Here is a 12,614-nt window from a genome sequence, read left to right as displayed (position 1 = left end):
CGTACATTGCACCCTAGAGTTTTTATAATCCTCAATGTTGGAATAAGAAAGCCTGGTAAAATAGCCTCTTGGGGAATAGGTTGACCTCAACCTATTCTAGGACTAGGTCGATCTCATGTCAACATATTAAAGAATAGGCCCACTAGGTCAATGTGTTCCTAGAGGGTCTAGTGGTTTCAAGCCTGGACCTATCATACTCTTCTAGTTAATTCCCGCTCATTGTAGTCAGCTCCTAGGGGTAATTTTAGAAATTCACTATAAAATGACATTGAATGCCTCATTTTCAAATGAAGGAAGTAATCTATAGGCATGCCTAGACACCCTAATCTGTCATAGAACAATTGCAAGGTAGAAACTAAGGGTTGCAGCTGATTCTTTCATTGTATAACAAGGTCTTCATCTTCTTTTCTTCAATGAAATGTTCAAATTTCTACACAAAATTATGGAGGTGCAAGGGGATAGTGAAGATGGTTAGAGTACTTTAGCCTTGAGGATTTGCTATTATTTCTACACTAATTTTAAGATCCAATCATTGCATTTCCATATATTACACATATTTACATGCACAAGAACACTTACATGCTAGAGTTTCACTCATAGAGTAGATTCTTTTCATTTTTATCACTTTTACATTTAGATATACAATTTAGGATACACGAGAACTACATACACACACAACATGTAATCCCCTACTTTGGAACCCAAAAGAAATAAACCTAATATCTTATGAAGTTTACAAAACTATTTTTTCCCTAAAGTTTATACAACATCAAAGTAATAATGTGGAAGCATTATATACAACACAATAATTACACATATGCAATTACAATTAAAATTTCATTCTTCAAGTATTCCTTCACATTGAGTCACTTTTAAAAAGTTTTATTAATGAATTTAAATCTTAAGTACAATGTCCATAATCATAAATTAATATTAGATACATAGTCTCATGAGAAAATACATAAATAAAACTTATATAATAAAACATATCCAAATAAAAACATCCATTGCAGGGTACATGTAGGATATAGTGTGCCAAAAAGTGGCGATGTGAAAAAAGTGGAGTTTGAAAATGTCTAAAAGTGTTTCAAAATCCACTCTAACTTTTTTCCACCCATCCTAATACCAAGGCTAACATTTTTGGGCTAGGCCTTCTTGGGTATCTGATCAATTATTAGGTACTCAATAACGAAACCTGCGACATAGATTTAAAAAAATTGGAGAGTAATTTTTGCATTGAGTTTTTTGGTTTATTTAGTTGTGCTCCATTTCAGGTATTGGATTTCAGATTGGGTATCGGATAGAGGTTTTTTTTTTTGGTATTTATTTATTATTTTAATAAATATTAATATAAAATAGTTTCTTTAAATAAAATTTGTTAAAAATTAGGTTTTTTTAATAGAAATTGTTGAAATTTAGGTTTTATTATTATAGAAATTGAATATTTTACAAATTAGTAGGTATGACTGACCCAATGATGATACTGAGCCAGGAAACAATGTTACTTGTAACCCTCCACCAAATAATCTAGTACTCCATCAAAACCATCCACCAAATGATCCCTACCCCCTCAAAACCCTCCTCAAATTGAAGATTTGATATTTGAAATTCGTCGAATTGAGGGTTTTGCAAAACACATATAACAATATACCTGCATTGGCTCCCATGTTATCCATGTTAAACACCATAGTGGATAATATTGAAAGACTTACCAATGAACACAATGTTTCTCTTCACTGGTGTGAGAAAATGCATGCCATGTTTGATGATGGGTTGGACTATGATGAGGTTGTGGCCCTAAATATAACTAAAGATGATATAGTTAGCCTTTTTGTGGACCCAAAAACTGGCAAACCAGTAGAACATACAAAGCCCAAATTTTCAATTAAATGGTGTACAAATGAGGCTATGCATACAAACTTTTGGGGTCATTGGTGGATGGTTTTGACAACCCTCTACATAATAATTTAGAGTGCCATTCTATTTCATTAAAAAAATTATGCTAAATTTGTGTTGCACCTCAAGGTGAACTATTGGAGCATGAGGCTCAACATGGGTGTAGGAGGAGGAGGTCCTCAGAATAGACCCTTTGTCTAGTGGAAGAAAGTTGACACTTTTTCCCCCCCTATTAATGTCCTCCCCTCCTCTAGTGCAACATCCTGATATCATTATAGAGGCTTGCTCTTAGACTATTAGAGCCATCCATAGATTGAGTAACCTATTGATATCCAAGGCTAGTTTAGTGTTGCCTCCCCGTGTTGATGATGCTGGTGCGAGTTCATCATGAATGAGCTCATCACATATTTGCATAATGTGCAAGAATATTTTTTTGGGTCCCATATGTGATCTTTCCAAAGTGTATCAATTTATATTTGAGGAGAAGAATACACTAGACGTGCATACAAAGGCTACACACCCTGATGTGAGAGGGGAAGGGCATGTAGAGGCATGGAATCCTTTTGTGTTGGTACATGTATACATTTTTTTGTTATGACATATGTGATTTAAAGTTAATCTTTACAATAGAGTAATTTTAAAAAATACTGACTTATACATGTATGTGATCTTCATTAATGTTTAGTTGATGACTGAGGAGGAGCTCAGATAAGTTGATAATGTCACATTCTCAACTATTTCATTTGGCCTCGAGATATCTATAGTACATTATGTTGTGTCCTCATTGTTTTTCTATTTGATATTGGAGCATATATGGTTTCTAATCTTTTTGTTCTCTTGCAGGTATCACCTGTCAGTGGGGGGTAGATTGTGGGGGATGAGGCACAACCCATTGACAAGGGAAAGGTAATTAAATGCTTTTAAAGTGATTAATTATCAATGCATTCTTGTAAATTTTTTTTGGTAATGAAATTTAATTACATTCTTTATTGTACAGGGTATGGGTACTGGTGATGAGTATAAGTAGATTTGACGTCCCAAACTCTCTAGCATTTCCATTCGCAACAAGAGCCCTATTGTATGTATAAATATCATTTATTTTTTATTTTCCTTATTTTCATAAATGAATTCAAAACTGATTTTCATGATATTAACTAGTCTTTTGTATCTCATAGGAAACACCGAGTGCACAGGAGGCTAGACGTCAGAGTTTTGTATATTTTCTCATATGTAACCATTATATCCAGAGGAGTCGATAGAGGTAAGTTATAGTTTGAATTCTTGATTTTATGTTATAAATTTAGTATAATATAAATTACAATGTTATAGTTTAAGTTTTAGATTCATCTAACAAACATACTTGAACATATATAGGCCACAGTCAATGAGCTTTAAGCATTGCTGATGACATATGAGAGGACTTCTGACCGACATAGGAGGTTGATGTGAGAGGTATTTATGATGAAATTTTAATACTATAAATATTCATTAAAAAAAGGATCATTATGCATTTGATCAATTCAATGTTGGATACATGGAATCATATAAATTTAGTAGTCCAACTTTGGGTTTTCATTTTTTTGTTTATGTAGGAAGCATTTGATCCACCTAGTGCAGTGAAGAGGATGCATTTTGATCATCCACTAGCATCATAGGATAGTATAGTTGTCATAGGATGCGTCATGAGACATATTGGGATGACATATGCCACATTGTATATAGAAACATTGATATTATACACATTTTGATGGTATAATTAGCCACTTTTTATATATGGATCTATGTATTTTGATATATATTTGCGTAATTTGTCTATGGGTACATGAAATCTGATATATATATTTGTGTAATTTGTCTATGGATACATGTATTTTGATATATATTTTTGTCATTTATGTGCACAATGATATACATATTAATTTAGTATAGTATTGTTCAATTTATCATGGATCATATGTATTGTTCATGTTTATGGAATATCATTCATTTTGATCATGTTTGTCATATTTGATTTAAATGCAATACTTTATGAAGAACATTTTAACAAAATTTATTATCAAACTTTGATGCAATGTTGAATTTGAAATGATATCATATATGTTTAATTTGAAATGATCTTTGCAATCCCTTAAGATGCCACTATGGTTGACCCATCCAAATGCACTTATAACACCTTGGAGACTCTTTAGTATGGGGTGGCCGCTAACCATGGAGGCTCTCTATAGTTAGAAAAAGGGTGTGACTAGAGTTTGCCCTCCCATTTAGAGCTATTGGCACTAACAATTTGATGCCAAGATTAATAGTTTCAAAGTTACGCAGTGATGCACCTATGAACTGAGGCACACTGTGAGTTTTGGCATCAAGGAGATCATTGTGTCGAATCCAAACAGAATGTGATCTCTTAGAAATGAGATAGGTTATTATAGGCCTTGGCTTGACTATCATTTAGCATTCAATGCTTCACCAATAGCCCCCATGATCTCCAAGTTATGACCCTTAGAAGATTAACCTCAAAATGGTACATGTATACATTTTTTTGTTATGACTGGGGTGTGATCATCTTCGTCAGCAGCTAGGTTCATGACTCTACCTCTTGCTTGGTCATTAGGATTAAAAACAATTTCTAAAGTAATGAGACCCTTAGGCAACTTGTTGGAACTTATGTTAATGATTTGATCACCATACTGATCCTGCAGTCTTGACTGATTTCTATCTAAATTTTTTGCTTCATTCTACAAGAAGCTTACAATTTGTTAATTAGATTCAAACACTTTCCAATGGATGTTGTTGTCAGGAATGGTAGGCCTTACTACCATCCTGATTTGTTGTTTCTTCTTCTCCTCAAGATTCCCTGGCACATCATGAGATGCACCTATTGCTGCAAGTCTATCAGCATGTCTATTTTCTTTTCTAGGGATGCTTTGAATATTAAATGCATTGAAACCTTCAAGCAGATCCCATACCCTATATTTATAAGATTTGAGCAAACCATTCTTGGTGATATTCTGATTTCTCACTTCGTTAACCACCAACTCACTATCTCCATATACACTTAACGGTTGAATTCCTCTTTTTTGAGCAAGTAGGAGACCCTAAATCAAAGATTCATACTCGGCCACATTATTAGTACAACTGAATTGGAGCCTAAAGGAGAAGTAGTATCTTACTTGTGCAGGATAAATCAACATCATGCCAACCCCTGATCCATTCTTATTCCTTGAACCATCAAAGTACACGTTCCATACCCCACTTATATCTTCTTTAGTCTCCACAAGATTGGGAACTAGAGCACCTTTCTCTAATATACAATATGTATTGAGACCTATTTCAAGGGTTTCTGACATAGGATCAAATTGATATGCATTAGCCCATTCATCCAAGAGAAAATCAGGTATCTTTGCTAGGGAAGTAGTAGGCTCATTCACTATGTCATTCTCATCCACTTCTAGGATAGTGTAATTCATGTTGATGAGATTATGGGTGTAGGGTTCAGTATGATGGAGGGCTAAAGGATCTGCTTTGATCGAAGCTTTGGCCCCATATCTCATCCAAAAAAAATATATGACCAATTAGAAGATATGTAACCACCTATTTGGGCAGTGAAATCTCTTGACACACAGATAGCAAAATGTGGCTTGACTTCAGCAATGGATATATCTTGAGTTACAGTACAACCAGGGCATGCATGTAGGGCCATTTACACATTCTTAAGGATCCTTATAGTCTTGACAATACTACCATCCAACTATAACACATCCCTAACAATGGGCTCATATTTCATTCCCAAAGTATCAACAACACACCTAGGCATCACTGAACTACTAGCCCCTGAATCAATCATGCAATTGTGGACTAGTTGATCCCCTATGATTAAAGAAACATAAAATGGAGGGGGTCTAACCTTTTTAATTGTTTCTTCCTCCCTTGATGGTTGTACTAGGCTTGTGGCTCTTTCCATGTTGGGTGGCTAATCCTTTGGTTCGATGCTTTCCAATTCTTGTTGCAGCAACCTCTTTTGCACGGGTATAGTAGCAATGGCATCCCACATTGAAATATTCACATTTGTCTTCTTCATTTGTTCTACCACACTGAATGGCATAGTAGGTGCTTTGGTAGAAGCCTTAGGAGCTACATTTGTAGGAGGTTGAGATGGAACAACCTGAGGATCATTTACATTCCTTTTGCCATTATCTTGCCTCTACTGTTTAAAGGTATTTGATTGATCATTTACTACTTGTTCATGGGGTATTGCATTTGAAGTCGAGGCCTAATTGGGAAGAGGAGGGGTAGCATCTTCAATAGCTCTTCTTTTGCTCCTAGTGTTGTGAGCAATGGAATCCTGGTTTACATTACAATGTTCCTCTACTTGATGATTCATGAAGGAGAAATCACCTTGTCCCTGCATACATGGGGCCTCTCTAAATTGGTCCTCCTTGTATGATTGTCCTATTGCAGAATCTTGTATTTTCAAAGCCAAATAAGATTCAGTCTTCTAACACATGCAATGAGTATAGGAGTAGTTACAAGAAGGACAAAAATCCTGATCCTGGGCCATGTTGTTTTGAGGCACTATGGCCCTACTTTGGGTCACATTTGAGGTAGAAGCATGGCTATTCTACCTATTCTGATCAAAAGAATTGTTACAATAATTATGCTTTGGAGGCCTACCACTATTTAGAGTCTAATGTTGCAATTGACGAGCCTTACTACCTTGAGCTTGCTATCTTTCTAAATTGACCACCTTATTGTTCAATTTTTGCATCATAGAGAAACTATCCTCCAGCTTCTTCTCTTGGCTTTGCAATCTTTTATCTATGTTCAACATCATAGATTGCATCATCTCCTTGATTTCATCTATTCCATTTGAAGATGTGGAAGCTTGAGGGACTAGAGCAAGGGATTGCGATGTGGAAGTTGTGGGAAGAGGAGCCATTTATGGTTGGTGATTTGGAACATCAGGAAAGAAAGGCATGGGAGGCCTTGGAGCTAGCTTACCTCCTTGTATTAGGAGGTTTTCTGACTTTATTGCTATGTCATAAGCATTAGGCAAGGTATCTCCTCCCATAGTTTGGATTGTAGTGGCAATGTTACTATTAAAAGCTCTGAGGTAATGCAAGAAGGCATTACCAGGGGTAGGTTTCACTGAAGCAGGTATTCTATCCCATGTCTTTTGAAATCTATAGTTGAAATCAGTGATACATTCATGGGGGCCTCTTTTTATAGTAGTCAACTATTCTAAAAGTGACAAATGGTCACTTTTGTCCTCAAAGTATTTAAATAATCCTGCTCCTAATCCATCCCAATCTGTTATAGAACCATGAGCCAAACCTCTAAACCACTGTAGTGCTTTTCCTTTTAGAGATGAGGCTAGAAGCCTAACTGAAACATCATCTTCTGTAATACCATGGATATTATCGACATTTGCGACCTCTTGAATGTGCTCTGAGGGAGAGATAAAAGTATCACCAGTAAACTTTGGTATGCTTTTGAGTGTAGCTATTGGTATGTCATGTCTTTGGGCCAATAAAAGGGGACTTCCACCATTAAAGGTAGCAAAAGTATGGGTCCTAGGTTGTGCCATATAGATCAGTGATCTATTGATATGTGCTAATGGCAATCTAGGCTGAGATCTAACAGTAGGAGGGGTAGAAATAGACCTTGCAGGTGTATTTTTTATTGTTGCACTCCTAACTAGTGATAAAGATACTCTAGTCTTCCTTCTAATAGGATTTGAAAATAAAAGCTCTTGGTACTAAAATTTACCTCTAGAAGATGGCCTTGTTTCAGCTTTGGGCATGAATTACTGCAACTTTGGTCTGGAACTAGATGTATTTGAAGCTCAGAGTTGCCAAGTACTTAAAGAATGAACCTCTTGAAGGCTTTAACATCGAAGCCAATACTATCTCCTCAGCATTAATCTTGAGATCTTCCTTTTGAAACCAATAGACTTGAAATTTTCTGAATAGACTCCCATCGGGCGTGCCAAAAATTGTTGTCACAGAGGTTTGCACCCTTGTCCAAAGTTTTTACCTAAGGACAACTTTGTGAAACATGGAACAACCTCCAAGCTATGGTACTTGAACTGTGAGGTTGAGTCTTCGGAGAAGGCTGACTTCCTTTACTATCAAGATGCACCTAACTACTCATGGGGAGGAAAAGGGAGAAGGAATGCATGAAAACAAATCTACCTAATCTAACCTAAGGAGGTGATGCACCAAAATAGAGTGTTCAACCAATCTCTGCCTATACATGCACCATTAAACCATCATGACACCAAAGTATATGTACATTTAGACTTGTTTTAATCTAATAGTCATGCAGGATTGTAGATCTCTACAATACACTAATGAGAGGCAAATAGTTCTTGCACTTTACATCAATGGCTGAAGGAGATAAGGTAGGATGTCATATAGTTTAGAGGCAAAGGGAATTTACACCTAAAATTGTAGAGCAATATCAGAGAAGTTAGAGAAGAGTCGACCTTTACAAAATCTAAAAAAATTGCCTTTATAGCATAGGCATAACTGAGATGTCCTCTTGCTGAAGTTACTCCACAACCACTTCCATTAAGCCCTTCAAAGGATAATCATGGAGATCTAAAGAAAATCCAATCTGAGTATAGATCCAGATGTAATGATATCTAATCTTGTTGGAACAAGGCCTTGAGAAGACAGAAACGATGCCATTAAATAGTTCTGACCAGGTAGATGGATCAACTAGGGAGGGATAAAGTGTTTTCCCACATTCACTGAGTTTAGTTTTTATCCAAGAGTGGTTGGCATTGATCACAAGGATCAGATTGTGCAACAAACCTTGATATCCCCTATTTCTAGCTCATGAATTAGTAAGATTAGTAGGTCAACCTAACTCTGGCACCAGGATGAACCACGTAGGCCAATAGTCTCTTTTCATTTCACCACCCTGCAAAGTCTTCTCGAGTTTGACCACGTCCTCTAACTAACCTTGATGTAACCGCCAAATGCTAGCCTTTAACTGTCAATGCCTAGCCACAACGTATCTCCCTGGGCCCACAAGGACACATGTCATGTAGGCACTTCCCTACAATGTTTAACTTCCTCGTACTTCCATATTACAGGCAAGCGTTGATCATCAATCCGCATAAGATCAATGATTAGGAAGGACTCTCTATATACTGCGCCTATCCATGAAAACTTGGGCCCACGAAAACACTTGGCATTCGACCTGGTCTGACTCTGCATTACCGTAGCATACAATTGGCGCTACCTAAAACAAAACTGACCCTAGAAGGACACATAATAGCAAGGTGCATGCCCACATTCCTTAACATTCCTACATCTTTATATTGTGGGCATGCACCAACCACTGATCAAATCGCATTAGACAGTAGAAGGTGGAACTGGGAACTTGAGAGATTGTGGGATAGGTGTCACCAGGGCGCATGCACCAACCGTTTGATCCTTAAAGATTTGATGGTGCTCATAACACATGCATCTAAACCTTTGTGAATACCCACCATGATGTCATCTAGACATGAATCACCAAAGCGCTTCCTCGTACTGTCTGAAAGTCTGACAAAGCTTAGAATGCGAGAAAGTGGGCACCAATTGAATTGCCAGCTCAACCAACCACCTTGTATCCTACAACGCACAAGAAGAACATGGACCCACAATCCATGGATCACCAAGGGGCTTCCCCGCAATGTTTAAAGATCACTTGTTTTGATAATGTGGGAAAGCACCCACCGTAGATCTAGGCAAGATCTGACGACGCATAAAGTTGCGGGCTGGCCGCAACAAACAAGGAAATACACTAAAATTTTAATCTTTTAATTTTGTATTTCTCAGGTAATTAAATAATATTAAACATGGGAGTGACCATTGGATGGGTTGGTATTCAAAGTTCAAATTTTGGCGGGAAGCAAAATGGGTAACAGTAATGAAATTTAATTACATTCTTTATTGTATAGGGTATGGCTACTGGTGATGAGTACAAGTAGATTCGATGTCCCAGACTCTCTAGCATTTCCATTCGCAACAAGAGCCCTATTGTATGTATAAATATCATTTATTTTTTATTTTCCTTATTTTCATAAATGAATTCAAAACTGATTTTTGTGATATTAACTAGTCTTTTGTGTCTCATAGGAAACACCGAGTGCACAGGAGGCTAGACATCAGAGTTTTGTATCTTTTCTCATATGTAACCATTATATCCAGAGGGGGAGTCGATAGAGGTAAGTTATAGTTTGAATTCTTGATTATATGTTATAAATTTAGTATACTATAAATTACAATGTTATAGTTTAAGTTTTAGATTCATCTAACAAACATACTTGAACATATATAGGCCATAGTCAATGAGGTTTAAGCATTTTCGATGACATATGAGAGGACTTCTGACCGATATAGGAGGTCAATGAGAGAGGTATTTATGATGAAATTTTAATACTATAAATCTTCATTAAAAAAAGGATCATTATGCATTTAATCAATTCAATGTTGGATACGTGGAATCATATAAATTTAGTAGTCCAACTTTGGGTTTTCAGTTTTTGTTTATGTAGGAGGCATTTGATCCACCTAGTGCAGTGAAGAGGTTGCATTTTGATCATCCACCAGCATCATAGGATAGTATAGTTGTCATAGGATGCGTCATGAGACATATTGCGATGACATATGCCACATTTTATATAGAAACATTCATATTATATACATTTTGATGGTATAATTAGCCACTTTTTATGTATGGATCTATGTATTTTGATATATATTTGTGTAATTTGTCTATGGGTACATGAAATTTGATATATATATTTGTGTAATTTGTCTATGGATACATGTATTTTGATATATATTTTTGTAATTTATGTGCACGATGATATACATATTAATTTAGTATAGTATTGTTCAATTTATCATGGATCATGTGTATTGTTCATGTTTATGGAATATCATTCATTTTGATCATGTTTTTCATATTTGATTTAAATGAAATACTTTATGAAGATCATTTTAACAACCTTTATTATCAAACTTTGATGCAATGTTGAATTTGAAATGATATCATATATGTTTAATTTGAAATGATCTTTGCAATTCCTTAAGATGCCACTATGGTTGACCCATCCAAATGCACTTAGAGCACCTTGGAGACTCTTCAGTACGGGGTGGCCGATAACCATGGAGTCTCTCTATAGCTAGAAAAAGGGTGTGACTAGAGTTCACCCTCCCATTTAGAGATAATGGCACTAACAATTCGATGCCAAGATTAACAGTTTCAAAGTTACGCAGTGATGCACCTATGAACTGAGGCACACTGTGAGTTTTGGCATCAAGGAGATCATTGTGTTGAATCCATACAGAATGTGATCTCTTTGAAATGAGATAGGTTATTATAGGCCTTGGCTTGACTATCATTTAGCATTCAATGTTTCACCAATAGCCCCCATGATCTCCAAGTTATGACCCTTAGAAGATTAACTTCAAAATGCACTTAGAGCACCTTTGAGACTCTTTGGTATGAGGTGGCCATGAATGTTGGAGGCTCTCTATAGCTAAAATAAGGATATTACTAGGGGGTTTACCCACCAATCTAGAGCTAATGGTTTTGACAATTTAATGCCAAAATCAATGGTTTTAAATTTATGCAATGATGCACCTATGAATTGAGACACACTGTGAGTTTTGGCATCGAGCGAGATTGCTGTGCTAAATCCAAATGGAATGTGATCTCTTGGAAATGAGATAGGTTATCTTAGGTGTTAGAATGATCATCCTTTAAAATTTTACATTTCATTAATAGCCCCCACAAGCTCCGAGTTATGATCCTCAGAAGATTGACCTCGAAATGCACTTAGAGCACTTTGGAGACTCTTCGATACGAGGTGGCCATGACTGATGGATGATCTCTATGGCAGGAATAAGGGTCTCACTAGGGTTCACCCACCTATGTAAAGCTAATGGTGTTGATGATTTGATTCCAATATTGGTAGTTTCAAAGTTACGTAGAGATGCACCTATGAACTGAGGCACACTGCGAGTTTTGGCATCAAGCGAGATCATTGTGTCGAATCCAAACAGAATGTGATCACTCAAAAATGAGATAGGTTATTGGAGGCCTCAGCATGATTATCATGTAGCATTCAACATTTCACTGATAACCCCCACAAGCTCTAAGTTATGACCCTTAGAAGATCTACCTCGAAATGCACTTAGAGCACCTTGGAGACTCTTCAGTATGGGGTGGCAGTGAATGTTGGAAGCTCTCCATGGCTAGAACAAGGGTTTTACTAGGGTTCACCTACCCATTTAAAGCTAATGGCATTGATGATTCAATGCCAAGATCAATGGTTTCAAAGTTACATAGTAATGCACCTATAAACTGAGGCACACTAGAAGTTTTGGTATCTCGTTGTGCCGAATCGAAACAAAATGTGATCTCTTAGAAATGAGATAGGTTATTGTAGGCCTTGGCATGACCTTCATGTAACATTTTATGTTTCAATGATAGCCCCCATGAGCTTTGAGTTATAACCCTCGAAAGATTGATTGAAACACATTTAGAGCACCTTAGAGACTCTTTGGTATGGGGTGGCCGCGAACATTGGAGGATCACTACAACTAGAAAAAGGGTGTTACTAGGGTTCACCCACCCATTTGGAGCTAATGACACTGATGATTTGATGCCAAAATCAATAGTTTCAAAGTTACATAGTGATGCACCTATGAACTAAGGCA

Source organism: Cupressus sempervirens, chromosome 8 (assembly GCF_028749045.1).
Source record: "Cupressus sempervirens isolate cs-2001-9-10 chromosome 8, ASM2874904v1, whole genome shotgun sequence".
NCBI lineage: Eukaryota > Viridiplantae > Streptophyta > Pinopsida > Cupressales > Cupressaceae > Cupressus > Cupressus sempervirens.
Note: the sequence above shows the minus strand (reverse complement) of the source record.